Raw genomic sequence first — 26,657 nt, forward strand, 5'->3', positions numbered from 1 at the left:
AATACACCAGAGACATCTGTGTGTTCTTTTGTACATCTTATCTTTTTTGATTCTCATAACCACCCTATGAAATGTGCAAAGCAAGTATCATCCCATTTAAAGATTGTCAATACAGAGTAGTAGTAGTAGAGAGTCACTATGAGACAGATTTAGAAGCAAGAGATAACTGCCTCTCACAAGCTACGTGATTTTTTTTTTTTTTTTTTTTTCTTGAAACGAAGTCTCAGTCTGTCACCAGGCTGGAGTGCAGTGGTGCAATCTCGGCTCACTGCAACCTCGGCCTCCCTGGTTCAAGCGATTCTCTTGCCTCAGCCTCCCGAGTAGCTGGGATTACAGGCACATGCCACCACGCCTGGTTAATTTTTGTATTTTCTAATTTTGTAGAGATGGGGTTTCACCATGTGGCCAGGATGGTCTCAATCTCCTGACCTCGTGATCTGCCCGCCTCGGCCTCCCAAAGTGCTGGGATTACAGGCGTGAGCCACTGTGCCTGGCTATGTGATCTTAGGTAAATTACTGAAGTTCTCTAATCCTGCTTCCTCACCTGCAAACTGGAGATGATGATATAATCGTTCCTACCTCATATGGTTACTGTGAAGATTAGCTAGATAATGTACATTTTCTTATGTAATAACTACCCCATGTAAACACTCAATATTAGCTCATGGTTAGTGTGCAAAGAGGAGAAAAAAGTTGTGTCTAAATCACTTATTCTCTCTGAATTTCACAGCAGCACTAGATCAAGAATTAAGATCCTATGTTCTACCTACACTGTCTCCCACAAAACCAAAAATGTTTATAGTTACTTGCATTTTAACTATGTTTTCCACCCTTGGATAACTGATATAAATGACTAAAAACTACTATTATCCTCCTCTAAGTGAAATTCTCAAAGTTGAAAAACTGTGCAGGGTTTAGTGGCTGACATCGGTAATCCCAATGCTTTGGAAGGGCTGAGGCAGGAGGATTGCTTAAACCCAGGAGTCAGGGACCAGCCTGGGCAACATAGGGAGACTCCCATTTAAAAAATTAGCAGAGTGTGGTGGTGTAGTCCTATAGTCCCACCAGCTACTCCTGAGACGAAAGTTGGAGAATCGCTTTGAGCCCAGGAGTTCGAGGCTGCAATGAGCTATGACCGTGCCACTGCACTCCAGCCTGGGCAACAGAGATACCCTGTCTCCAAAATATGAAAAAAAAGAAAAATTGTTAAAGGTCTGTCTTTAGAAAAGTAAATACTCGGTGGAACATAATGAAGTTAGCATGCAACACAATGAAATTTATATTCAAAATAGGAAGTATTAGATTAACTGATAAACTGGTTTATCTTTCCTATTATTACTAGATTATCTTTTAAAAAAACTTTATCTGGGCCAGGCCGGTCACTCATGCCTGTAATCCCAGCACTTTGGGAGGCCAAGGCTGGGGGATCACGAGTTCAGGAGTTTGAGACCAGCCTGGCCAACATAGTGAAAATACTACTAAAAATACAACAATTAACCAGGCACGATGGCATGTGCCTGTGGTCCCAGCTACTCAGGAGGCTGAGGCAGGAGAATTGCTTGAACCCAGGAGGCAGAGATCAGAGGCTGCAGTGGGCCAAGATCACGCCACTGCACTCCAGCCTGGGCAACAGAACAAGACTCCGTGTCAAAAAAAAAAACACACCTTTATATTTTCAAATGGTAGGGATGGCTAATTGTGTGTGATACCAACTGCAACAGGAGAAACCTGTTTCATCTATCAAAAGTATTGATAATGTTGACAAGAACTATAAAATGCATGTCAGAATGTTTTTTAACTTAAGAGGCCTACATTATCATATGTAAAATAACTCAGAAACAGAAAGTCAAATGCCGCATGTTCTCACTTATATGTGACAGCTAAACAGTGGGTACACATGGACATACAGAATGGTGGATATTCAGGTGATGGGTATACTAAAAGCCCAGACTTCACCACATCTATACATGTAAGAATCTATACATGTAAGAAATCTGCACTTGTACCCCATAAATTTTTTTTAACTTTTAATTTTTTAAACTTAAGAGGCCTAGCCTCAGTGAAAATTTAAGCTGCATAATTCATGCTGAAAAATTTTGTATGTTCATTAGTGTTGGCAAAAAGGTCATCCTAGGATTTGAATAACTGTAATATTTAATTTCATTTTCCCATTAACTTTGCCAGGAATCTTACACTAGTGTTAAGGTAACTTCTAGAATATGGAAGGAAAAAAGGAATGGAGAGAAGAAGACATTAACTGAATTACCATTCAATACCAACTTGATAATGCAACTTGGTAATAGATCTTTGCACAGACAACGGCAAATCAAAACATTAGTCCAAATATGACCACTGACTGCAGGGCAAATATGAGAGATTTAAAATGAAAGAATACAGTTCATGAGATTTTTAAAAAATGGAAAAAAGCAACAATAAATGAATGAGGTCTGGTGATAAAACAGCTGCTGAATAACAAAATTATTCTAAAACAACATCAGAAACCCTACTGTCTGCCAATATATATATAACCTCCCTTCAATGGTTGGTTTTTCAACGGTTGATTTTTCACTAAAGTAGTATACTCTATTCAATTTTTTTTTTTTTTTTTTGAGACCGAGTCTCACTCTGTAGCTCAGGCTGGAGTGCAGTGGCACGATCTCGGCTCACTGCAACCTCCATCTCCCAGGTTCAAGGGATTCTTGTGCCTCAGCCTCCCAAGTAGCTAGGACTACAGGCAAGCACCACCACATTCAGCTAATTTTTGTATTTTTAGCAGAGACGGGGTTTCAACATCTTAGCCAGGCTAGGCTCAAACTCCTAGCCTCAAGCGATCTGCCTGCCTTGGCCTCCTAAAGTGCTGGGATTACAGGGGTGGGCCACCACCCCCGGCCATCAATGTATGCAAGATAAATTGACTACAGAAAAATAAACTATCCAAAGAAACACCTAATAACCATTCTAACAACTATGCCTTTATACAATGCTCTCAGCAAAAGGCCTCCCAATGACAATTACAACATCTTGAAGCACAGAAAACACTCCATGTAGTTTATAAAAAAAACTAGTGATATGTGTCTCTTAAACCTTCATAACTCAAAACCACAGGTTTGTATTTTTTCTAAAAATCATATTTATTTGCATCACTTGTAGTAGAAGTCTGATTCTTAAAGTCTTATAATTTTGCTTACTGCTAATAATGAGGACGGTAAATGGGTGTATGTATGGGGTAAAGGAGAAATTGAGAAATTCCTCACTGGTATATGAATGAATTCCATACTTGTCTTTTAAAATGTGCTCCTTTCTTGAAATTGGGCATACAAAAACTCCCTTTGGGTTTGCATTACTTTCATATTTGTGAATACTTCACATGGTAGTCTTCAAAGAGCTAGAACACTTGTTTTCAGTCATTTGCCAGGTGGGTTTATTTTCACCACAAATTCCAAGAACTAATGATATGTAAACATATATGTACGTATGTCTACACATACATATACACACACTATGTGTATGTGTATCTTTACAAATGTTTACATAGTTTAATTAAGGGCACCATCATCATACTTTTTACCACACACAAAAAAAAAAACGGTGGCAGAAAATCTGGAAAGATTCTAATAACCTCAATTCGTGAAAACTAACATGCCTCAAAAAAGAGGGGGAAAAAACTTTAAAAAAAACACTGTGCTGACATGATTAGCTTTATCATTTAACTGGTGTGAGGCATCTGGGCCATGCCGTATTTGAACTCTTATCGTGGTGTTTGGGGTGTGCTATATTGTGGAACAGTTCATAGGAAACTGCTGACACCTTCTAAAATGATAGGACAACAACATTTACATATTAGGAGCTTACATAACTGAAGAAAATCGTATGGCAATGACACAATTCATATTTATTTTAGAACCAAGGCTCATCTCAAAAACTCTTTATCAACTATCCAGAAGTAGCCCAGCTTTTTACCAACCAAGTAATTATTTACTATAGCAACTTCTTTACCAACATTTCCAAAATTTTCCACACACTTCCATGATGAGCTATTAAGCAGTCTCTGTATGTGTTGTTACCTGGGCAACACTCTAAGAAGGCTTTTACCTTTACAGAACTGGTGGGTCAAAGAGAAGGCTTCTTCAAATTGACTATACACTATTTAATTAGAAGCAGTAAGTGTGAAATCATCAGCAGACAGAAAAGCTTGAGAAGTGCCACCAGTACTTCAATTTGATTAACAGACACAACTTACTGGCATTTACCTTCATTTCTAGCCACCCAATTCTCCTGTGAAACAAGGCAAGCTCCATCCAAGACTTCAAAACATCTTCAGTCATACAGGCTGTCAAAGACATAAATGCTGAAATCTAAGAAAATTCTTGGAATAAAGAAGCCATCAATCCCTTACAAGTGGATTTTGTATAAAATACCCTGCTTTGTTGCCCTAAATTCTAAAAGCTACTCAGCTCAGCTGCAGATCTGTATAAAATACCCTTCTGCCTGAACTAAACCCGCCTCCAAAAATTAAGATCCAGTCATTTAGAAATCACATTTTAGAAGGCCCTTGTAAAAACTTTCAAAACTGCTTCCTGTTCTACTACAGCCAATCTGATACTATTTAATGAAGAAAAAAACAAAAACAAACAAACAAAAAAAAACACTGTCTCTCCTTACAAATAAAATATTTTTCATTTTCCAACACTTTTAGGATTGCTAAACTCAAGGTTGCTTCTCTAACACTAATAATTTTTCCCTTCAGCTTCTACTCTAAGGATACTTATGTGCTCTCTGGATCATACTTTAATCACAATATATAAATCTTGTTTAATGTTAAGAAGTACTAGATTACTCCAGAGTCAAAAATGAAAGATAAACCGAAAAGCAGAAAGGAAAACTGGCATTCTAGGCTCTTAACCATCTGGTGCTAACTGACTCCTTCTTGCCTAGCTCTTTCACTACTCATTTTTCCCCGTCTATGCTTGTATGCCTTTGATCACCCTGGCCCCTGGCCCAGAAAGGCCTTTCTCTCATACTAGTTGTCCTATTTCCACATGTCCAAATCCTATCCATTCTTCAAAGCATAGTTCAGGGGCCGGGCATGGTGGCTCACAACCGTAATCCCAGCACTTTGGGAGGCCAAGGCAGGAGGATAGCTTCAGTCCAGAAGTTCAAGAACAGCCTGAGCAACATAACGAGACCCCGTCTCTACAAATAATGAAAAATTAGCCAAGCACGTTGGTGTGTGCCTATATAGTCCCAGACACTTGGGGGATGAGGCAGAAGAACTGTTAGAGGCCAGGAAATCAAGGACGCAGTGAGCTGTGATGGCACCACAGCACTCAGTTTGAGTAACGGGAGTGAGATGCTGTCTCCAAATAAAAAAAAATTAAAAAAAATAAAAACATAGTTCAAATGTCACCTCTTCTTTTCGCCTTAAAACTAAAAGTAGGCTGGGCACGGTGGCTCAGTCCTGTAATCCCAGCACTTTGGGAGGCTGAGGCGGATGGATCACCTGAGGTCAGAAGTTCAAAACCAGCCAGGCCAACACGGCAAAACCCCGTTTGTACTAAAAATACAAAAATTAGCCGGGTGTGGCAGTGGGCGCCTGTAATCCCAGCTACTCAGGGAGGCTGAGGCAGGAAAATCACTTGAACCCGGGAGGCAGAGGTGAGATTGTACCACTGTACTCCAGCCTGGGTCAAAAACAAAAAACAAACAAACAAACAAAAAAAACTAAAAGTAATTTCTCCCTCCTCTCTAAACTCTTATAGTTCCTTATCTTTATCTTTTTACCACCCATTACTTTCTGCCTTTCATTATCATTGTTGTTTCCATATTTAATCCCCCACCTAAGCATAAAGTCCTCAGGGTCAAGGTCATCTTTATTTAAACTGATTAACACAATCCCTTATACATACTAAGCGAGGTTAGGAAAGAAGCCCACCAGAAACAACTCCAGATTGAGTCCAGAGCCCTGACTTTGCTAATAACTCACTATCTGACCTTGGACTTGAGGCTTTTAGTATGTTCCTTCACTTACAAAGTTAAGAGGGTAGGCTAAACTAGTTGTATTTGTTGTTAACTGTAGGCTCTAATCCATTAGCTGGGTGTAAAATTAATTTGGAAGTCAAAACCCAGCATTTTTAAAATGAAATGAAATAACAGAATACATGTGTGTTATAAGCAATGGGGTGCTATAAATGTTTAACAACTACCTATGAGGAGGGAAGCCCTGAGAATACCATTTGCTGAATTTCCCAGTGTAAATATTCCCACCATGACCAATTTTGAGCTACTAACATGATGTCACTGGACATAGAACTAGATAGGAAGAGATATGCACAACTGGTCTTGCAAGCCATTATAGCCAACTCAGCAGGGCCCTGAAAAGATAAATATTATTTCACCAAACTTTCAACTTTGTGTGTGTGTGTGCTTGCTGAATCAAGAAGTAAAATGTATTTTTGACTGTGGGTCACAGTCAAAAGAGTTTAATAAATGTTCAGGTAAACAATCTCCTGGTGTCTTTCATGTGTACTACATAATTTGATAAGTCTTACTCTTGGTGACAGATGTCTCTTCACCACAATTCATATTTTTCTTCAAAAATGGGAGTAACGAATATCTACTGATATCACCAGAAGGCAAATTACACAGAGCAGGAGTTTGGTTTATGGAATATCAGCCAAGTGCCAAGGTTTTTAGCATTTGTTCAGCCCTACATACCTGAAGGATATTATAACACACTCCTACTATCAATGGCTCACTTAGCAATGGGTTGGGGGGCAGGCAGGGGGTAAGAGGAGGAAATCCACAGTATAAAAAAAAAATCCAGATAATTCTAGTATTTGTGTTCATGTTCCCACCCCACTGAATACCCAGATACAGAGAAAATTAGAGCAGCAAAAAGTAAATGTTCCATGCCTGATGTTTCCCAATCAAATTCCCTTGCATCCCTCAATGAGACCTCCATTACTAAGAATCCCCTACTAGAACTAAGCTTTTACCATGGACTAGGGATGCATAGTTCTTGCTGAATTTAGAATAGGCAACAGGGAAAATAACACAGCAAACAGTTGTTAGGCTTCATATTCTGGGAAAATCAGGCTTTTATTAAAAAAAAAAACTGCCTTATTTTCCTCTTATTTAAGCTTACTAAACTGGGTGAGAATTTTCTTAAATATATTTTTGGCTGTACTATGTCTATCACAACACAGCCTGTAACCAGATTTTTCATGAGTATTTATAAAGAATTGTGTTGTTGTTGGGTTTTTTTTTTTAAGCCCAACAGCATTGGCAAATGTTTTCTATTTTAAAAGCTATTTAGAAAATAAGAAGGCTCAGAATTTCAAGTATACTAATAATCTTTGCCCAAATCTAACTCTAAATCAACTGAATATATGCCTAGAACTTTCCCAGGAAAATCCCCAAAAAGTACACCAAAAAACACCAAAAGATAACAAAAAAGAGTTAGCATGCGCATAAACTTGCTATACTCAATTATGCCATCCTATCTGTTGAATAAGAGTAATATGGGAAGTAAACGAAGTATAAAAAGAAGATGTTCAGAGATGCAAGTTCTGCTTAATTCATTAACTCTTCCTTATTAGGGTCCACTGATGTTCATACTTATACCCGATTCAAATACTGACTATAAAGTCAAAATTATTTCCCATTCTGAAAGTCTATGAGTCAAACAATGTCTTTCTCTATAATATCAACATTAAAACTCTCCTTTAAAAATGAGTATGTTTTACCATAACTCAGGCTCAAATCCGTACTTTCTCGGCCTCCACTTTTTGTAATGGCAAAACGCTCATCAGATCATCTCCACAAAAAACCCCTTAGCCATCTTTGAAATACCAGCACCTGGAATAACCTTGGGCTGCTGGTCATCCTCAGACTCAATGGCTGACCCATTTATAAAAGTCAAGAGTTATAAAAATATAGAACTCATTAAAGACATAAGCAAGCTCTGTGCCTGGGAATCCCATAGGCTTACAGCAACAACTTCATTCTCCAAACCCCCTCTAACCAATCATCATGATCCATACCCCACTTGAAGACAACGGTAGGTTGGAATGCAGGCCCAGTTCTACACCTTCAATATAGGAAATTTTTGCTACTTAGCTACTACTCTCTTCAAAGTCAATCTCTTGAAGCCTAGCTATCTCCCACACATATTTTTACTTGGCACAACAGAATTCCTTCTTTTGATTACTCCAAAAGAATGGATAAAAGGACCTTCTGATTCAATGCTGTATCATCTGAGAGTTCAAATAAATATACAACGGCTGAGCAAATTCAAGTTTGGGTTAAGGCAAAGAAAAAAATTCAAGTTTTTTAAAAGTCACAAATTTAGAACTGGTGAGCTGATCACATGAAAACTCCTGTTTCACATGCCTAATAAAATTCTTTCATTCAAAGGAAAAAAAATCATAACTACCAGGGTAAAAACAAAACATCTAAATCATGAAACAATTATCAAAGAAACAAAAATTCTCAGAACATCACAACTGTAATATATAGAAATTCCCATCAAATAACTCAGGTGAAAAAAAAAAATGGGACAAGCATGGTTGGCTCAGGCCTGTAATCCCAGCACTTCGAGAGGCCGAGGCGCAAGGACCGCCTGAGGCCAGGAGTTGGAGACTAGCCTGAGCAACATGGTGAGACCCCTGACTCTACAAAAATAAAACAAAAAATTAGCCAGGTTTGGTGGCATGTGCCTGTGGTCCTAGCTACTCAGGAGGCTGAGGTGGGAGGATCTCTTGAGACCAGAAATTCGTGGCTGCAGTGAGCTAGGACTGAGCCACTGCACTCCAGCCTGGGCGCCAGAGCGAGACCTTGTCTCTTTTAAAACAAACAAACAAACTTCATATATTTACCGTCACACTTTTTTTAGGTTGGTTTGTATATTCACCATATGCCCCAATAGTACTGAGACTTACTAACTTTTTCCAGCTTTCTAGAGGACAATGTAGGTTATATAATATGTTCACATATAAGCTCTACCCTACTTCATCTACTTCTCCCCAGATGACTGAATAATACACATCAGAGGCCGGGCGCGGTGGCTAACGCCTGTAATCCCAGCACTTTGGGAGGCTGAGGAGGGCAGATTACCTGAGGTCAGCAGTTCCACCAGCCTGACCAACATGGAGAAACCCCGTCTGTACTAAAAATACGAAATTAGCCGGGCGTGACGGCGCATGCCTGTAGTCCCAGCTACACAGAAAGCTGAGGCAGGAGAATCGCTTGAACCCGGGAGGCGGAGGTTGCGGTGAGCCGAGATCGCGCTGTTGCACTCCAGCCTGGGCAACAAGAGCGAAACTCCGTCTCAAAAATAATAATAATAATAATACACATCAGAGCAAATGTAGGCTACATAATATGTTAAAATATAAACTCTGCCCTGCTTTATCTACTTCTCTCTAAATGAATAATACATAATATCAGCGCATTCATTGAACCGATTTAGTACAGACACCAGTCTAACTCAAAGTCTAGAGCTAACCCCTCAGGCATGTGTACATTTAATACAATGTGATGATAATGTATACATAAAGTTCAACTAGTCTTTCTTCTTGGAAATCTCATTGTCAATTTCATAAGGGACGCTCTACTGAGAAAATGAATCACAGGCCAGTTTTCTAGTACGAGGAGCTTGTGAACCAGTATTTTCCATGAACAAAATCCACTTCCAATGTGATCACAAGCAAACTTCACATCCATATCTTCTGACATCATAACTAATGGATATTCTACGGAAGAAGCCAAATATAAACACACTACTGTAAGAAAAGTCAGAAGGTTTTCATGAAACTGTTTTCAGAATTTTAACAAGCAACTACTTACCTCCCACTATGCACGAGGAAATTTAAATGTATTAAAAATCCCTAAACCCCTCTAGTGCCAAAAATAAAGGCCTTAAAATCATTTTCCAAACTGCGCTGAAATCTGTCAGGCAAGCAAAAGTTCTCCTTACCATTAGTGTAATAAGGCTGGCATTTCAGTTCACTTGCATGAAACCAATTTTGCAAGTGACCACCCAAGTTTTGGTACATATTCTAATATAACCCTATCTGAGAGATCCAAGGACCTGGACACACTCCCTAGTATCTGAAACCCGTCAGTTCAGCTCCCATGCACCCGGCCACCTCCCGCTAGCCGATGGCCCCTTTCCACATGCTGACGCACTGCCCAGCCCTGTACCGTTGGCGACCAGTGCAAAGTACTAGCCCAGTCTCAGAAACTTTGACTCAGTTATCAGGACACTGAGCACTCACAAGCTGGGTGGGGGTTGGAGGGAGGTGTTTGTCTTGGCTCAGGAGGTCAACTTTGAAGCGGGGCATTCCCTACAGGTAGGGATCTGCCCGGAACGCATCCCATCCCAAACTGCAAAACCACAAGCATCAACAGCAGGAGCCGAGCAAAGTGCTCGGTGGAGGAAGAGGAAGGGCGAGGGAGAGAAACGGTCTAGTACAGAAGCCTGCGTGTGGGTAAGAAAATACCCTAACCACTCGCCCACCGGACGCAGGGCGGCTGGGACAGCGAATCCAGCAGCAGCCACAGCGTAGCAGCGGGCGGCAGCCGCCGAGGCAGCAATGTCAGGAAGGCACAGCTGGAGGAGGCGGCCGCCGAAGCCACTACCCCGCCCCCAGGTAAGGGCGCCGACCCCGCCCGCCCTAGCTGCGAGGAGCGGCCACCTGGGAGAACCGCGGCGTCCGGGAGGCGGCCGACAGTCCTGAACCCGCCCCGTACCCTCCTTCCCGCGGTCCTCCTGCATCCCAGTCCCGGGCCGGGGCCCCATCTCGACCCTCTCCAGGCTCAGCCCGACGCCAACACACCCAGGCAGCCTCGGCCCGCGGATCCGGGCCGCCGGGCCGCCCTCGTGTCCCTAGGAGGCCGCCCTCGCCTCACCTCTTCACGTCTCCGCGGGCGCTGCCGAAACAACAACTCCTTCAGGCGCCCGCGTCCCACCCGCCACCTCGCGCTCTGAGGCCGGGCCGGTCCCGTTCACTCAGCCACCGCTGGAGCCTGGGGAGGGCGGAGGGAGCTGAGAGGGGAGGGGAGAAGGGCCGCCTGGCAGGAAGAGGCGAGGGAGGGGGCGGGCCGAGAAGGAGGGGAGGAGGAGGAGGCGGCGGGTCGGAAGCGCGCTCGTCCAGGCCCCTCTGCGCGGCGTGCGCGCTCCTGATGTCGGAGGCGCCCACTCTGCCGGGCGGCGGCGGCGCACACGCGCGTGCACGTCGCTGCCTGGCCGCGGTTGCGCCGGGAGTGGAGGAGTGAGGTCCTGACAGAACCAGAGCTGTTAGAGCAGGGACGCGCGAAGGGCGGGAGTACGGGCAGCGCTGGAGAACCTCTGCGGCGGAGGGGCTGGGGGTGGGACCGGGCCCGCGAGCCCGCCCTGACCGGGGTGCGTTCTGCTGGCAGTTGCTGAGTTCGAAGATTAACTCTCAATGTGGAGAGATTATTTTCTTGCTCGTAAACCTGGCTTACATATTTTCATTCTTAATGCTCAGTAATCTTAAGGAAAGTCACCTGAAAGAATACTACTAACTTTTTCACTAAGTACTCTTCTGCGCCTCTTTGAAGGTGTCTGTGTGCTTGTGAAGCGCTCCGTTGTTAGTTCCTTCTGTGAGACTCGGGGGAGACTGAAGAGGGAAATCACCTGCGGGGAATGAACAGGAAAGCAATAAGTAAGCACCATTACGTATTATATGAAGAAAATGTGCCCTCATTTGCACCTTTTTATCCTTTGGGGTCAAAGATGTTGAGGTACAAACTAGGTAGAGGTAGAATAAACCAACGCTTTTTCGCTACGAAGATTGTACTAATCCTTGAATTGTGGACATCCTTCTAGATTTTGCAACCAGAAATGACCTGTAAATTTTCCGAATCTCCTTAGCACTTTGTTCTGTAGTTTTGTGGCACCTAACATGTCAGGCTTATCCAGGTTGCCCTGTGCAGCATTTTATACCCCTAGACAACCGCTGTGGACCTGCTTCATTCATTTGTATCTTACACTGTGCACCCTGCCTAACTCATAGGAAGCACTCAATGAATGTGATTGCATGGATAAGTGAATATAGTGTCCAGTGATTGGAGCCATAGAATGACTTTAGTTTAAATATCTCCCTTCTATCCCACTTCAATTCCCCTGCCCTTATTTTCCCACCCATATCTAAAAGCTACTCTGAGAAACGTCACATTTGTCCAAACGGCCCTCCCTCACAAATTCCTTCCCTCCACACCCCCCCCGCTTTTCCTGATGTCAATGTCTATAGATGCTGAGACATATCAAGAGTGTTGTAACTATTTTTTTGTTTCCCCTACCTTCTGGGATCCTTCCCTTATTAACTTCTGTATCTCAGGAGCCTACCTAGCCCTGGGCCTGACAATAAATGCTGAAAGTTTTTATTATATTTAATAAAGTTAGGGTTAGAATAACATAAATCATCTGTTGATTTCCTGAGATGTACAGGAACTATTAATAAATCTGCCAACAAGTAAGTACTAAGCCTCTACTAAATAAAGTACTAGTAAATTTACACTGCGCGCCATGAGGAAATCAATAGTTGACAAAGCCACAGTTTCTGCCTTCAGGTATCTTCTAACTGGAGTGAAGCTTTTTGACAAAAAATGGATACGGTAATTATGGGCATTCAATAGGTAACTTAGCCAAAAAAGAGTTAAACAAAAATGGCAAATCCAAAACAAGTTTAGTGTTCCCCAAATTCAGTTCCATATGTCTTTGAAAGCAATAGTGGACACCACTGGCCACTGCGAGTTAATTCTTCTGTTTAAGTGGAGCATGCTATCTTCATGTGCCAGCTTGCTATAAGGAAAAGAAAAATCCTGTCCCATGGCCACATGTAACACCTCTGATCAACAGGGGTCATTCTTTAAAACTGAACTTTTCCTCACAGTACAACATAGATAAGAGACAAGTCACGAGAGAACCTAGATAAAAGACAATGAAGGTGATCTGGTGCAAACTCATCCTTACCACCAGAAAAACAATTCTAAGCACATGCCAAAAAATTATTAACAGATCTTCAATCTTTTACTCAAGAAACTAAAAGGAATAAAAAATTAATAACAAAGCATTCTTCATGTGGTATGTGCTGCTCACCTCTCTTTCCTCTGTGGCTTCATTTGCATTAAGCGTATCCTAGCAGCCCTGGTCCATGAAAGGACTGAAACTCTCACTTTGAGAGACGGTGTTATAAAATACTCCAGCATGATTCATAACATGACAAACTGGTGCCCCAGGTACAAATCAAACCCACAGACATGTTTTGTTTGGCATACATGGTACTTAAAAAAATATATATCCAAAGTTAAAAACCAGAAGATTATACATGCATTTTGGGCTTCTCTTTAAAAAGTGGAAGATTTGGTAACAGTGAGCTTACATTATTACATGACAACAATCAGCTGCAGGACATGCATTCTCTCTTTTGCCAAAATCTCAACACTCTCTATTGTATCTTACAGTGTTGTTTCTCTCATTTATGTCTGCAACTCCTAGTTTAAAATGTAATATCAAAAATTGGAAACAGACCAGGTGCAGTGGTTCATGCCTGTAATCCCAGCACTTTGAGAGGCCAAGGCAGAGTTGCTTGAGCCCAGGAGTTCAAGATTAGCCTGGGCAACATAACAATACCCTGTCTCCACAAAAAAGAAAAAAAAATTAGAAACAAGTTAAACATTGGACAATAATGTAAGAGTTTAAACTGGTATCTAATGGTACAGAATATCATATTGATTTTATAGTGGGCATTATATTGATTGATTCCCCAGAATATATTCCCACCCCTCTGCAATTGCAAGACAGCCAAGGATCTGATTAGGCCCATCTCCCGCTCCAGGTGTGGACAGTGATTGTGATAATCAGCCTAATCCCATCCTCACTTGACCTGTCAGTATTCATTGATAGGCACTGACATGAGTCTAAATTGGTCCCAGTCATATGGAAGGCTATATCTTGCGTTTGTTGGGAAATGAAAAGTGCTCTTTTTCTTACTCTGGCTAGTGCGATGGGTAGATGTGAGTCCAATAGTTACTGCAGCCACTTTGCTACCATGAGGAAGCCAGCCTGAGGATGAAACTGACACATGATGGAAGCACTCAAACCCAGCTTGAAGCCTACCCCTTCCTCTGAGACAATAAATTTTCACAGCTTTTTTTTTTTTTTTTTTTTTAACAGTCTCACTCTGTTGCCTAGGCTGGAGTGCAGTGGTGCAATCTCGGTTCACTACAACCCCTGCTTCCCAGGTTCAAGCGATTCTCCTGTCTCAGCCTCCAGAGAAGCTGGGATTACAGGTGCCCACCACCATGCCCAGCTAATTTTTGTATTTTTAGTAGAGATGGGGTTTCACCATATTGGCCAAGCTGGTCTCAAACTCCTGACCTCAGGTGATCCACCCGCCTCGGCCTCCCAAAGTGCTGGGATTACAGGCTTTAGCCACTGTGCCGGCCTGATTTTGACAGCTTTTTAAGAAGGTTCGAGTTTGGCTTTGTATTTCTTACAGATAAAGCTAAATCTTTCCATGCATACTATGGAACAAAGAACTTTAGTTGCATTGTATGACTCTTCCAAGGATACATTTCCAATGATAGAAAGGTAACAACCTGTCTGGCAAGATTTTACAGGATCTTGAAAGGAATTTGACCACACCAAAAAATCCTTCCCTGACTGGGCTACCTGATGCCTGAAAGCCCATCGTTACACTTTTTTTTTCACTTTGACTTAAATCCTGTGCCCTATTTAAATCAACTTTGCCCAAGAAGAGCACTTCATGACTCGAATCACTAATCTTGTATAAATGAGTTTATCACATGATTTTTTAGTCTTTTACTAACAGGAAGATTTGGAAAAGAGGCACTGGCTACTTGAGGAAGGGGGAAATCACAGAGAGAGCGAAAGATGTAACAGGTAAAACTGGAGATACAGAAGAAAACCTTTTTTATTTCACGGTTTTATGTAGGGCTGAAATTCAGAGTAATCTGGACAAGTCATACTGAGCTTATATGATAAACCAAACCTGTGTTGCAATCGCCCATTTAAGACTAAGAACACAATAAAACAATATGTATATAGGGAGCAGAAAATTTCCTCAGCAGCAGAAGAGGCAGGCAGAGATCTAAATGCCTGTTTTATTTTATTTTATTTTTTGAGACAGAGTTTCACTCTTGCTGCCCAGGCTGGAGTGCAGTGGCGCAATCTCGGCTCACTGCAACCTCCGCCTCCTGGGTTCAAGCAATTCCCCTGCCTTAGCCTCTGGAGTAGCCGGGATTACAGGCGCGCACCACCACGCCCAGCTAATTTTTGTATTTTTTTTAGTAGAGACGGCGTTTCGCCACGTTGGCCAGTCTGGTCTCGAACTCCTGACCTCAGGTGATCCACCCGCCTCAGCCTCCCAAAGTGCTGGGAGGGATTACAGGCATGAGCCACCGGGCCTGGCCCTAAATGTCTCTTGAGGAAGAATAGCTAGCCTACTACTTTTATTTATTTATTTTTTATATTTTTTATTTTTTGAGACGGAGTGTCACTCTGTTACCCAGGCTGGAGTGCAGTGGTGTGATCTTAGCTCACTGCAACCTCCGCCTCCCAGGTTCAAGTCACTCTCCTGCCTCAGCCTCCCAAGTAGCTGGGATTATAGGTGTCTACCACCACACCTGGCTAATTTTTGTATTTTTAGTACAGACGGCATTTCACCGTGTTGGCCAGGCTGGTCTCAAACTGACCTCAAGTGATCTGCCCACCGTGGCCTCCCAAAGTGCTGAGATTATAGGCATGAGCCACCATGCCTGGCCCCTACTACTTTTAGAATTTGATACTTAATGTAAAGGACACCTATCAAAAATGGTTTTTCCCATACCTTGTGGTAGGTGTCTGAAATTCATCTCATCATAGGAGTCCTTTTCTTTTATGTGGGGCAGTGATCCTCTGTAGTGTATAACAAAATCACCTTGGGAGTTTATAAAAATGCATATCTCTATGCTCAACCCCCAAGAATTCAGTACCTCTAAGATAGGCCCCAGGACTTCTTTCAACTTTTTCTTATAAAAAACATTTAAGCACATAAAAAGTAGAGAGAAGAGTATAATGAGCCTTCACAAGTCAGTCATTCAGCTTGAACAATTATCAACATGTGGCCAATCTCCTTCCTCACCCCTCACATGGATATCACCCATAAAGACTTCATCATATAAAGCTCTAAAAGATAAGAATTCTTGACCAGGCATGGTGGCTCAGGCCTGTAATCCCAGCTCTTTGGGAGGCCAAGGCAGGAGGATTGCTTGGGCCCAGGAGTTTGAGACCAGCCTGGGAAACATAGCTAGACCCCATCTCTACAAAAAATTTAAAAATTAGCCAGGGGTGATGGCATGCATCTGTGGTCCCAGCTACTTGGGAGGTTGAGGTAGGAAGACCGCTTGAGCCTGGGAGGTCAAGGCTGCAGTGAGCCATAATGGTGCCAGTTGCACTTCAGCCTGGGTGACAAAGCAATACCCTGTCTCAAAAAAAAAAAAAAAAAAAGATAAGGATTCCTTTTTGCAATCAATAAAATCCAGAATGTGGGAAACTCTATAGGACATACCACCAAGTTTCTTCAGCAAATAAATTGCATACATATAAGTGAGAAGAAGGATCTGTTGAACTTGCTTGGATGTTAATTTTGTTTGTCCTTTTTAACATCTTCATGAGATATAACTGACATACAATAAGCTATTCATATTTAAAGTGTACACTTTGACAAGTTTTGACATATGTATGCAACTGTGAAACCATCACCACAATCAAGAGAGTAAACACATCCATCATGCCCCTTTGTAATCTCTCCCTCCTACTCTGACTCATCCCCCTCCATGTCCTCAGGCACTCACTGATGTTGCTAGAGATTTGTTTGCATTTTCTAGAATTTTCTATAAATGGAATCATATCGTATGTATTCTTTTTTTGTGTTGCTTTTTTCACTCAGTATAATCATTTCAGGATTCATCCATGTTTTTGCACTTGTCAATAGTCTATTCCTTCTAAGTCTTTGAGTCTCACAACATGTATCAAGTTCCAGTATTCATGTGAGCCACTGGGCCTCAGTATATACTTGCCTTCAGCTTCCCGTAATGCTCTGGCTTTTTGTCCTTTTTCTAAAAGCTAGTGATTTCCTTTTCTTTTTTCTTTCTTTCTTTTTTTTTTTTTGTTGTTGTTGTTGTTTCAATGGCTAAAAAAAAATTTCTTTGAGACCGGGTTTTACTGTGTCGCCCAGGGCAGAGTGGAAGTGGCATGATCACAGCTCACTGCAGCCTCAATCCCCTGGGCTCAAGTGATCCTTTCACCTCAGCCTCCTGAGTAGCTGGGACCTCAGGTGCACGCCACCATGCCTGGATATTTTTTTTATTTTTGATAGAAATGGGACATCTCTATGTTGCCCAGGCTGGTCTTAAACTTCTGGGCTCAAGTAAGCCTCCTGCCTCAGCCTCCCAAAGTGCTAGAATTACAGCCACCATACCTAGCTGATTTCCCTTGCTTGCTTTCAAGCTTGACGAAATACATTTTTTCAATTTTTAAAGTTATTATCCCGCATTTGTATATTTTTGTAAAGGTAGGGAGTCTTTCCTTGTCAGCCTAGCTAGCCATATTAGTCTGAATTGTATTAATTTTTTAACAATGTAAAGAAACTATACAAAGAGGGAGGCTGCTTTTCTATAGATGTGGTATCTTCCTTCATGATGCTTTCCCTGCACAAGCCTTTCCAAACAGAGCTTTGGCAGTAAACTCCAAGTTCCTTTGAAGTACTTACCATAGGCCCACTAAATTGCAGGTTTTGAACATATAAGAAATATTCCTTAAATACATATGTTTTATAGAAAAAGCTACTTCAAAAATTACAAATACTTTCATGGTAAAGGGAGGAAAATTACCACTTTCCTCTTCTGAGTCAAGGGAAGTTCACGCCCTCTCCACCACACCCTACCCCTCCCTCCAAGACATTTTTTTAGTCCTTTTCCCTTTGCCACATAAAAAATAAGCTGCAAATTTGAAAAAAGATTGTGTCCAATTCTAAGAGACTCTCTAATACAAAAGTAAATGAGAATTATAAAATGACAAATGCCACTGCTTTAGAATATATTAAAATATTCCTAAAACTTTGTCTAACACTTTCAATTTCAGGAAAATTCTTACTATTTAATTCTCTGATTTGGTGACGGTGACAATAACAACCTCTTTGTGGAAGATTTTTAGTTTTTGACATACCTACATACATCATTACTAATAATTTCAAACTGCATATGAAAATCAGAATTGTATCTTGTAATTATATTCAAAATGTCGTTTCATAGGCAGATGGTGCATAAATTGATAGCCATTGTGTTATTCTCTGTACCTTTTGATGTATTTTAAATTATGTAATCATTTTTAATTGAATTCCACCATCAATGTATGCCTTACTTTGGATGCATACCCTTTAATCTCATTTTTGTGCAATTGCTATCTTGCTCTACTGTACCCCACAACACCAGATACATATGTTTTTACTGCACCTATAACACTTTCATACATTTAAAATTTTTTATCACTATCTTTTTCTACCAGATTGTGAACACTTTGAATTAAAAAATTATGGGTTTTTTTTCCTAGTACCTAGGCATTCGGTATGTTTATTGTATGAATAATTGAATGAATGTATTTACAAATCTGTGTTAGAATTTGCTGAGATGCTTCTCTTAGTGAAACAGAGAGCTTAAATAATAGAACAAATCCCTGATTACTAACCATGAGTTAGTCTTTCTTTGGTTGCAAGTGACAGAAGTGTTCTCTACATAGAGAAAGCAAGCATTTAAAGAACATTGAATCTACAGTACAATTAAAGATCTTTACCAATAATTCTAACTTATTAGTAATTAATGTCAGACCTAACCATCATATTAAAAGAAATATATTTAAGTGTGTATGCCAGAGACTCCTAGTTGCTTGCCTTAACATCCATTTTCTCCTTCCATCTTAGTAAAAGAACCCCAAATTTATCCAATATTAAACTATGCACAGATAAAAGACTATAATTCCTGGCTTCCTTTGCAGCCACATATTCTGGCAAATGAGAAAAGTAACTGTGAAATTTTCTTCAAAGAGAGAGACTGGCCTCTTCTTTTCCCTTTCTTCCCTCCTACTACCTGGGACATAGATGTGATGGTTGAATCTAGCAACCATCTTCAGCCAGAGGATGAGGACCACCCTAGGTATGGTGGAGTGACCAACCAGAAGGAGTTTATGTCCATGATGACTTTGTGGAACCTCCATCCCACCTGAAATCCCACCTGAAATGCCAATTTCCGAACTTATAGAGAATGAAACCTTGTGTGTTTAATCCATTCTTTGTTATTTTTAGCTTTACTCACTTGCAACTGAACTTTAACTACTATTTTTACTCTTAAACCTTATCTTAGGGTCATATTCCTTCTTAACTGATTCACATGATTTCTGAAGAGATTATAATTTATAATTTATGGGATTATTAAAATAATTTCAGAAAAATATAATTCTAGCACTCTGGGAGGTCAAGGTGGGTGGATCACTAGAGCTCAGGAGTTCAAGACCAGCCTGGGCAACATGGCGAAATCCCATCTCTACAAAAAATACAAAAATTATCTGGGTGTGGTGGTGCCTGCCAGTAGTCCCAGCTGCTTGCGGGGCTGAAGTGGAAGGATTGCTTGAGCCAGAGAGGTGGAGGCTGCAGTGAGCAGAGATCCCGCCCCTGTACTCCAGCCTAGGCAACAGAGTGAGACCCTATCTCAAAAAACAAATAAAAATTCCTAGCCAGGCATGGTGACTCGTGCCTTGAATCCCAGCACTTTGGGAGGCCAAAGCAAGAGGATCACTTCAGGCCAGGAGTTTGAGACTAGCCTGGGCAACATAGCAAGACCCCATCTCTACCAAAAAAAAAAGTTTTAAATAGCCAGACACAGTGGCACACGCCTGTGGTCTCAGCTACTGTGGAGGCTAGAGCAGGAGGATCACTTGAGCCCAGGAATTTGAGGTTATAGTAAGCTATGATAGCACCACTGCAGTCCAGCCTGGGTGATAAAGGAAGACGGTGTCTCTAAAAATAATAATAACAATAATAATAATTCCTTTAAAATTGAAATTCTTCACTTGGGTGCCTCATATCTAGAATGATAGCTGATATAGGAAATTTAGATAAGAATTTCAGTAATTATTTCATCTTAATAACCATGGCTAAAGGGTTGTTGTTGTTTTTTAAGTCCTTTGTGTTTTGATAATCATTCTACTGAAAGTACACTGCATATTTCCCTGTCTTAGAAAGACTGAATTTTTTTTTTTGAGATGGAGTCTCACTCTGTCACCCAGGCTGGAATGCGGTGGCGTGATCTCGGCTCACTGCAACCTCTGCCTCCTGGGTTCAAGCGAGTCTCCAGCCTCAGCCTCCAGAGTAGCTGGGATTACAGGCGCGCATCACCACGCCCAGCTAATTTTTGTATTTTTAGTAGAGATGGGGTTTTACAAGGTTGGCCAGGCTGGTCTCAAACTCCTGACCTCAAGTGATCCGCCTGCCTCAGCCTCCCAAAGTGCTGGGATTATAGGCATGAGCCACCACACCCGGCCAAAAGACTGAATTTTTTGTCATTCAAATTTTTAATTTATTTCTTTCATAAATTTTGAATATATACATTTTATTCACTTCGGGACTTAGTGTAGTGATTGGTGAATGAAATTAATATAGGGATTGTAAAATTTTTTATTTCATAAATTTGAGCTTGCAATGCTCTTTTCCTCTTAAGACATGTACCTGCAGGTTCTGAAAGGTTTCCACCAACTGTGTAGCAGAAAATCTGCATATTCTCATTGCATTGAGCTAGTGTGACTTGTAAAATATAATCAAAACATAACTATTCTCTTAAAACTAACTCAGTGGGGTTAGCTTTTTCCCCTGCCACAAAGATGAAAATTCCAGCAAGTCTCATGACTTTCCTGCCCACTTGTAGAAATCATAAGGTCTTAAATTTTTAAGGTCACAAAATTCAGCCTCATTTGAAAGGGAGGCTTCTGAGAAAAGAAACGTGTTCAGCTCTTCTCTCTTTCCTGTTCGTGTTCTCACCTACTCAATGGCTGTTGTCAGTGACTCTCTGGGTTTAAGTGCAGGGAGGGAATAAGAGAAAAGGGAGCAGAAAGGTGTTCATTGACTGGAGCTGTAGTGAGATGGCTTTGTACTCTCTCATATGTTAGCTTTAAATGAACAGATATTTAAAGCTAACTCTTTGTCTTACACGCACTTTTGTGACTTCCTCAGAGACTCACATGCTTGGTCAGTCAAGCTACAACTCCTCCACCTTCCGTGATACAGGCCATGTATTCTATTCCTCTTGCTGCCACTTCTCCCTAGCCTCAGATATTTTGTAGAAATCCATACCATGTTGTTTTCTGTTAGACCCCAACTGACATCTCAGGCAGTTCCCTTGTGCAGCAGTCACAAAGAGCTCCAGCCTGGCTCTTTATCCCTTGTGTGGCCCACATCTGGTCCATGGGAAGCATTATGCATCGTTTGTGTTGAGAAACTCTGAGTGAGCTGGTTGGTCCTAATGCAATTGGATATATCCTCTCCAATAATGAAGAACCTGCCAGGCATTCTCTTTCTGGCCCTCTAGATTTTTCTGGGAGGAAGCAGTCAGACAGCATCCCAACCTTCCCACTGCAGTTCTTTGAACAGGTCTGTAAGAAGCCCTGTTCACTAGACCTGAGGTGGAGAAGCAGGCACCCTCCTCTCCTTCACCCTAGTGAGAGGGACATAGGATGTAAAGCATGGCTTTCTCTAAAGAACACCTCTGACAAAAAGCAGTCTCAATTCTACTGTCTGACATGTGTGATTTTTCAAAACCTTCTAACTAGTGGAAACTTGTTTTGAAATTGCTGCTTATTAGTCTGGTACTTCACTGAGAAATGTCACATCTATTGCATTGGAATGCTTAGGCCAAAATTTTCTATGCAGTCTTCTGTTATATTTGTTACATCTTCAGGATTCGAACAGTCAGACTTCTCAGATATGTTTTGCCGAGAGATTAGCACAATTTCCCAATAAATTATGCTTTTAAAATTAGACTCCTTTATTAAAACAACAGGAATATAAACTGATCATAGTAATCACAAACTAGTCAATAACATGAAAAGTAAAATTGTTATTTTTCTCTCTCATTGGTAAATATCATCCCTAGTTTCTTTTAATTCCTATATCCTCTTCCCCACCGCACCATGAATTCCTTCAGACCTAAGAAACTCTCTCCTAACAAACCCTCAATTCTTCTCCTCAGAGTACAAAAATCTTTCAGAATAGATATCAAACTGCTCTATTTAAAAATCAAATACCACTTTAAAAATCAAATGCCCTTCTAGATGTATGTAGAGCTGCACCAGTTTGTGGAATAATTCCAATGACTGACGACTTTACACTGACTATTTTACTCAATATTTTGTTACTGAGTTATACTTCTACATTTTAGCTTTCTCTTCTCCAAAGATTTTCCTTGGCTTCTAACTGGATAAGCAGAAAGGAGAAAAGGGAAATGTAGACATATAAGACTTTTGTCCCTGGCATGATTCCCTTCTTACTCCCTCCCACCCCCCACCACCAGAATAAGAAAAACGATCTTTACTTACCCCCCAAAATTCTTTCTTGCTGGGTGCAGGGGCTCACACCTATAAATCCCAGAACTTTGGGAGGCCGAGACGGGCGGATCACTTGAGGTCAGGAGTTCAAGACCAGCCTGGCCAACATGGTGAAACCCTGTCTCTACCAAAAATACAAAAATTAGCTAGGCATGGTGGCACGTGCCTGTAATCCCAGCTACTTGGGAGGCTGTGGCAGGAGAATCATTTGAACCCAGGAGGCAGAGGTTGCTGTGAGCCAAGATCGCACCACTGTACTCCAGCCTGGGCAAGAACAACAAAAACAAACAAAACAAGAAAAGCAAATCATTCTTTTAAGGGATATTATCTCAAAGTGCTCCCCCTTCTCTTTTGATCAGAGCTTACCACATAATTTTCATATGTTCATACTGGTTTAATATTAACCATTTCCATTCATTCATTCATTCATTCATTGAACAAATATTTATTGAGTACTTCTTAGGTAAAAGGTACTGTTTTAGGTATTGAGGATACAACAGTAAACACAATAGAAAAAGCCCAAGCCCTCATGGATACTCATGGAAAACAGCAGCAGTAAACAGATAGATAAATAAATAGATGTTATAATATAACGTCAGGTGGTAATAAATGCAATGAAGAAAAATAAAACAGTATAAAGAAACAAAGTGCCATTTTGGAAAGGGTAGTCAGGGAAGGCCTCTCTAAGGAAGTATGTCTGGATAGAAATTCTAATGAGGTAATGGTTAATTGGTACAAATGCCCTAAGATGACAGACTCCTTGCTGCATTCTAAGAACAGCAGGGAAACCAGTATGATTGGGGCCAGTGATTAAAAAATAGTAGGAGGTGAGTTTGGGGTAATAGCTGGTGGCTAAGATGATAGAGAGCCTCATAGACCACAGATTTTGTTCAAAACTGATGGAGGGATCAGTTTAGAGATCAGTTCCGTGCTTTAAAAAGATCAATCTGTCTCCATTGTTGAGAATTAACAACAGAGAAGCAAGAGTAGAAACAAGGAGACCAGTTAGAAATCTAGTTTGAAAGACCAGATAAAAGATGATGGTAACTTGAAATAGAGTGGTAGTGGGAGAAATGGAAAAAAGTAACTGAATTCTGGATGTATTTTGAAGACAGAGCCAACAGGATTTGCTGAGGATACAAGAATTAAAGAAGAGTCAAAGATTTTAAGAGTTTTTGCCTAATCAACTAGGTGAATGGTGGAAACATTGGGAAGGAGTAAGCGGAGTTAGGGAACAGATACATAATCTAAAGTTCAGTTTTACTTTTTTTTATTATACTTTAAGTTCTGGGATACATGTGCAGAACATGCAGGTTTGTTACATGGTGGTTTGCTGCATCCATCAACTGTCATCTACATTAGGTATTTCTCCTAATGCTATTCCTCTCCTATGCCCCATCCCCTGACAGGTCCTGGTATATGATGTTCCCCTCCCTGTGTCCATGTGTTCTCATATTTCAACTCCCACTTATGAGTGAGAACATGTGGTGTTTGGTTTTTTGTTCCTGTGTTAGTTTGCTGAGAATTATGGTTCCCAGCTTCATCCACGTCCCTGCAAAGACATGTACTCATCCTTTTTTATGGCTGCATAGTATTCCATGGTGTATATGTGCCACATTTTCTTTATCCAGTCTATCATTGATGGGCATTTGGGTTGGTTCCAAGTCTTTGCATTGTGAATAGTGCTACAATAAACCTATGTGTGCATATGTCTTTATAGTAGAATGATTTATAACCCTTTGGGTATATGCCCAGTAATGGGATTGCTGGGTCAAATGATATTTCTGGTTCTAGATCCTTGAGGAATTGCCACACTGTCATCCACAATGGTTGAACTAATGTACACTCCCACCAACAGTGTAAACGCATTCCTATTTCTCCACATCTTCTCCAGCATCTGTTGTTTCCTGACACTTTAATGATCGCCATTCTAACTGCTGTGAGATGGTATCTCATTGTAGTTTTGATTTGCATTTCTCTAATGACTAGTGATGATGAGCTTTTTTTTTTTCATATGTTTGTTGGCTGCATAAATGTCTTCTTTTGAGAAGTGTCTGTTCATATCCTTTGCCCACTTTTTGATGGGGTTTTTGTTTTTTTCTTGTAAATTTGTTTAAGTTCCTTGTAGATTCTGGATATTAGCCCTTTGTCAGATAGATAGATTGCAAAAATTTTCTCCCATTCTATAGGTTGTTCACTCTGATGGTAGTTTCTTTTGCTGTGCAGAAGCTCTTTAGTTTAATTAGATCCCATTTGTCAATTTTGGCTTTTGTTGCCATTGCTTTTGGTGTTTTAGTCATGAAGTCTTTGCCCATGCCTATATCCTGAATGGTATTACCTAGGTTTTCTTTTAGGGTTTTTATAGTTTCAGGTCTTAAGTTTAAGTCTTTAATCCATCTCGAGTTAATTTTTGTATAAGGTGTGAGGAAGGGGTCCAGTTTCAGTTATTTGCATATGGCTAGCCAGTTTTCCCAATGCCATTTATTAAATAGGGAATCCTTTCCCCATTTCTTGTTTTTGTCAGGTTTGTCAAAAATCAGATGGTTGTAGATTTGTGGTGTTATTTCTGAGGCCTCTCTTCTGTTCCATTGGTCTATATATCTGTTTTGGTACCAATACCATGTTGTTTTGGTTACTGTAGCCTTGTAGTATAGTTTGAAGTCAGGTAGCTTGATGCCTCCAACTTTGTTCTTTTTGCTTAGGATTGTCTTGGCTATACAGGTTCTTTTTTGGTTCCATATGGAATTTAAAGTATTTTTCTTAATGCTGTGAAGAAAGTCAATGGTCGCTTGATGGGAATAGCATTGAATCTATAAATTACTTTGGGCAGTATGGCCATTTTCACAATATTGATTCTTCCTATCCATGAGCATGGAATGTTTTTCCATTTGTTTGTGTCCTCTTTTATTTTGTTGAGCAGTGGTTTGTAGTTCTCCTTGAAGAGGTCCTTCACATCCCTTATAAGTTTTATTCCTAGGTATTTTATTCTCTTTGTAGCAATTGTGAATGGGAGTTCACTCATGATTTGGCTGTTTGTCTATTGTTGATGTGTAGGAATGCTTGTGATTTTTGCAGGTTGATTTTGTACCCTGAGACTTCGCTGAAGTTGCTTATCAGCTTAAGGAAATTTTGGGCTGAGACAATGGGGTGTTCTAAATATAAAATGATGTCATCTGCAAACAGAGACAATTTGACTTCCTCTCTTCCTATTCGAATACCCTTTATTTCTTTCTCTTGCATGATTGCCCTGGCCAAAACTTCCAGTACTATGTTAAATAGGAGTGGTGAAAGAGGGCATCCTTGTCTTGTGCCAGTTTTCAAAGGAAATGCTTCCAGCTTTTGCCCATTCAGTATGTTATTGACTGTGGGTTTGTCATAAATAGCTCTTATTATTTTGACATACATTCCATCAATACCTAGTTTATTGAGAGTTTTTAGCATGAATGGGGCATTGAATTTTATCCAAGGCCTTTTCTGCATCTATTGAGATAATCATGTGGTTTTTGTCATTGGTTTTGTTTATGTGATGGATTACGTTTATTGATTTGCATATGTTGAACCAGACTTGCAAACCAGGAATGAAGCCGACTTGACTGTGGTGGATGAGCTTTTTGATGTGCTGCCGGATTTGGCTTGCCAGTATTTTATTGAGGATTTTTGCATCTATGTTCATCAGGGATATTGGCCTGACATTTTCTTTTTTTGTTGTATCTCTGCCAGGTTTTCGTATCAGGATGATGCTGGCCTCATAACATTAATTAAGGAGGAGTCCCTCTTTTTCTATTTTTTGGAATAGTTTCAGAAGGAATGGTACCAGCTCCTCTTTGTACCTCTGGTAGAATTCGGCTGTTCATCCATCTGGTCCTGGACTTTTTTTGGTTGATAGGCTATTAATTACTGCCTCAATTTCAGAACTTGTTATTAGTCTATTCAGGGATTCGACTTCTTCCTGGTGTAGTCTTGGGAGGGTATATGTGTCCAG

The 26,657-nt window shown here is 40.8% G+C and overlaps 1 protein-coding gene and 1 long non-coding RNA gene across 5 annotated transcripts in view; one reads left to right on the forward strand and one right to left on the reverse strand.

Moving 5' to 3' along the window:
- The window catches only part of RABGAP1L (RAB GTPase activating protein 1 like), an 856,710-nt gene extending 845,551 nt beyond the window's left edge, over window positions 1-11,159 (reverse strand). For 2 of the 4 annotated variants that reach the window (XM_030823945.1, XM_030823946.1), the window contains exon 1: window positions 10,912-11,159. The gene's annotated coding sequence lies outside the window, so the exon portion shown is untranslated. The remainder of the gene's footprint in view (window positions 1-10,911) is intronic. The other 2 variants (XM_012511351.2, XM_003258906.3) reach the window with 2 other exon arrangements.
- A 122-nt stretch (window positions 11,160-11,281) lies between these two features.
- LOC105740617 lies at window positions 11,282-14,929 on the forward strand. The gene is made up of 3 exons (XR_001116686.1): window positions 11,282-11,404; window positions 11,584-11,687; window positions 14,859-14,929. It is a non-coding gene; the product is annotated as an uncharacterized LOC105740617 (long non-coding RNA).
- The last annotated feature ends 11,728 nt before the right edge of the window (window positions 14,930-26,657 follow it).

The sequence above is a fragment of the Nomascus leucogenys genome, chromosome 12 (genome assembly GCF_006542625.1).
Source record: "Nomascus leucogenys isolate Asia chromosome 12, Asia_NLE_v1, whole genome shotgun sequence".
In the NCBI taxonomy this organism is placed as follows: domain Eukaryota; kingdom Metazoa; phylum Chordata; class Mammalia; order Primates; family Hylobatidae; genus Nomascus; species Nomascus leucogenys.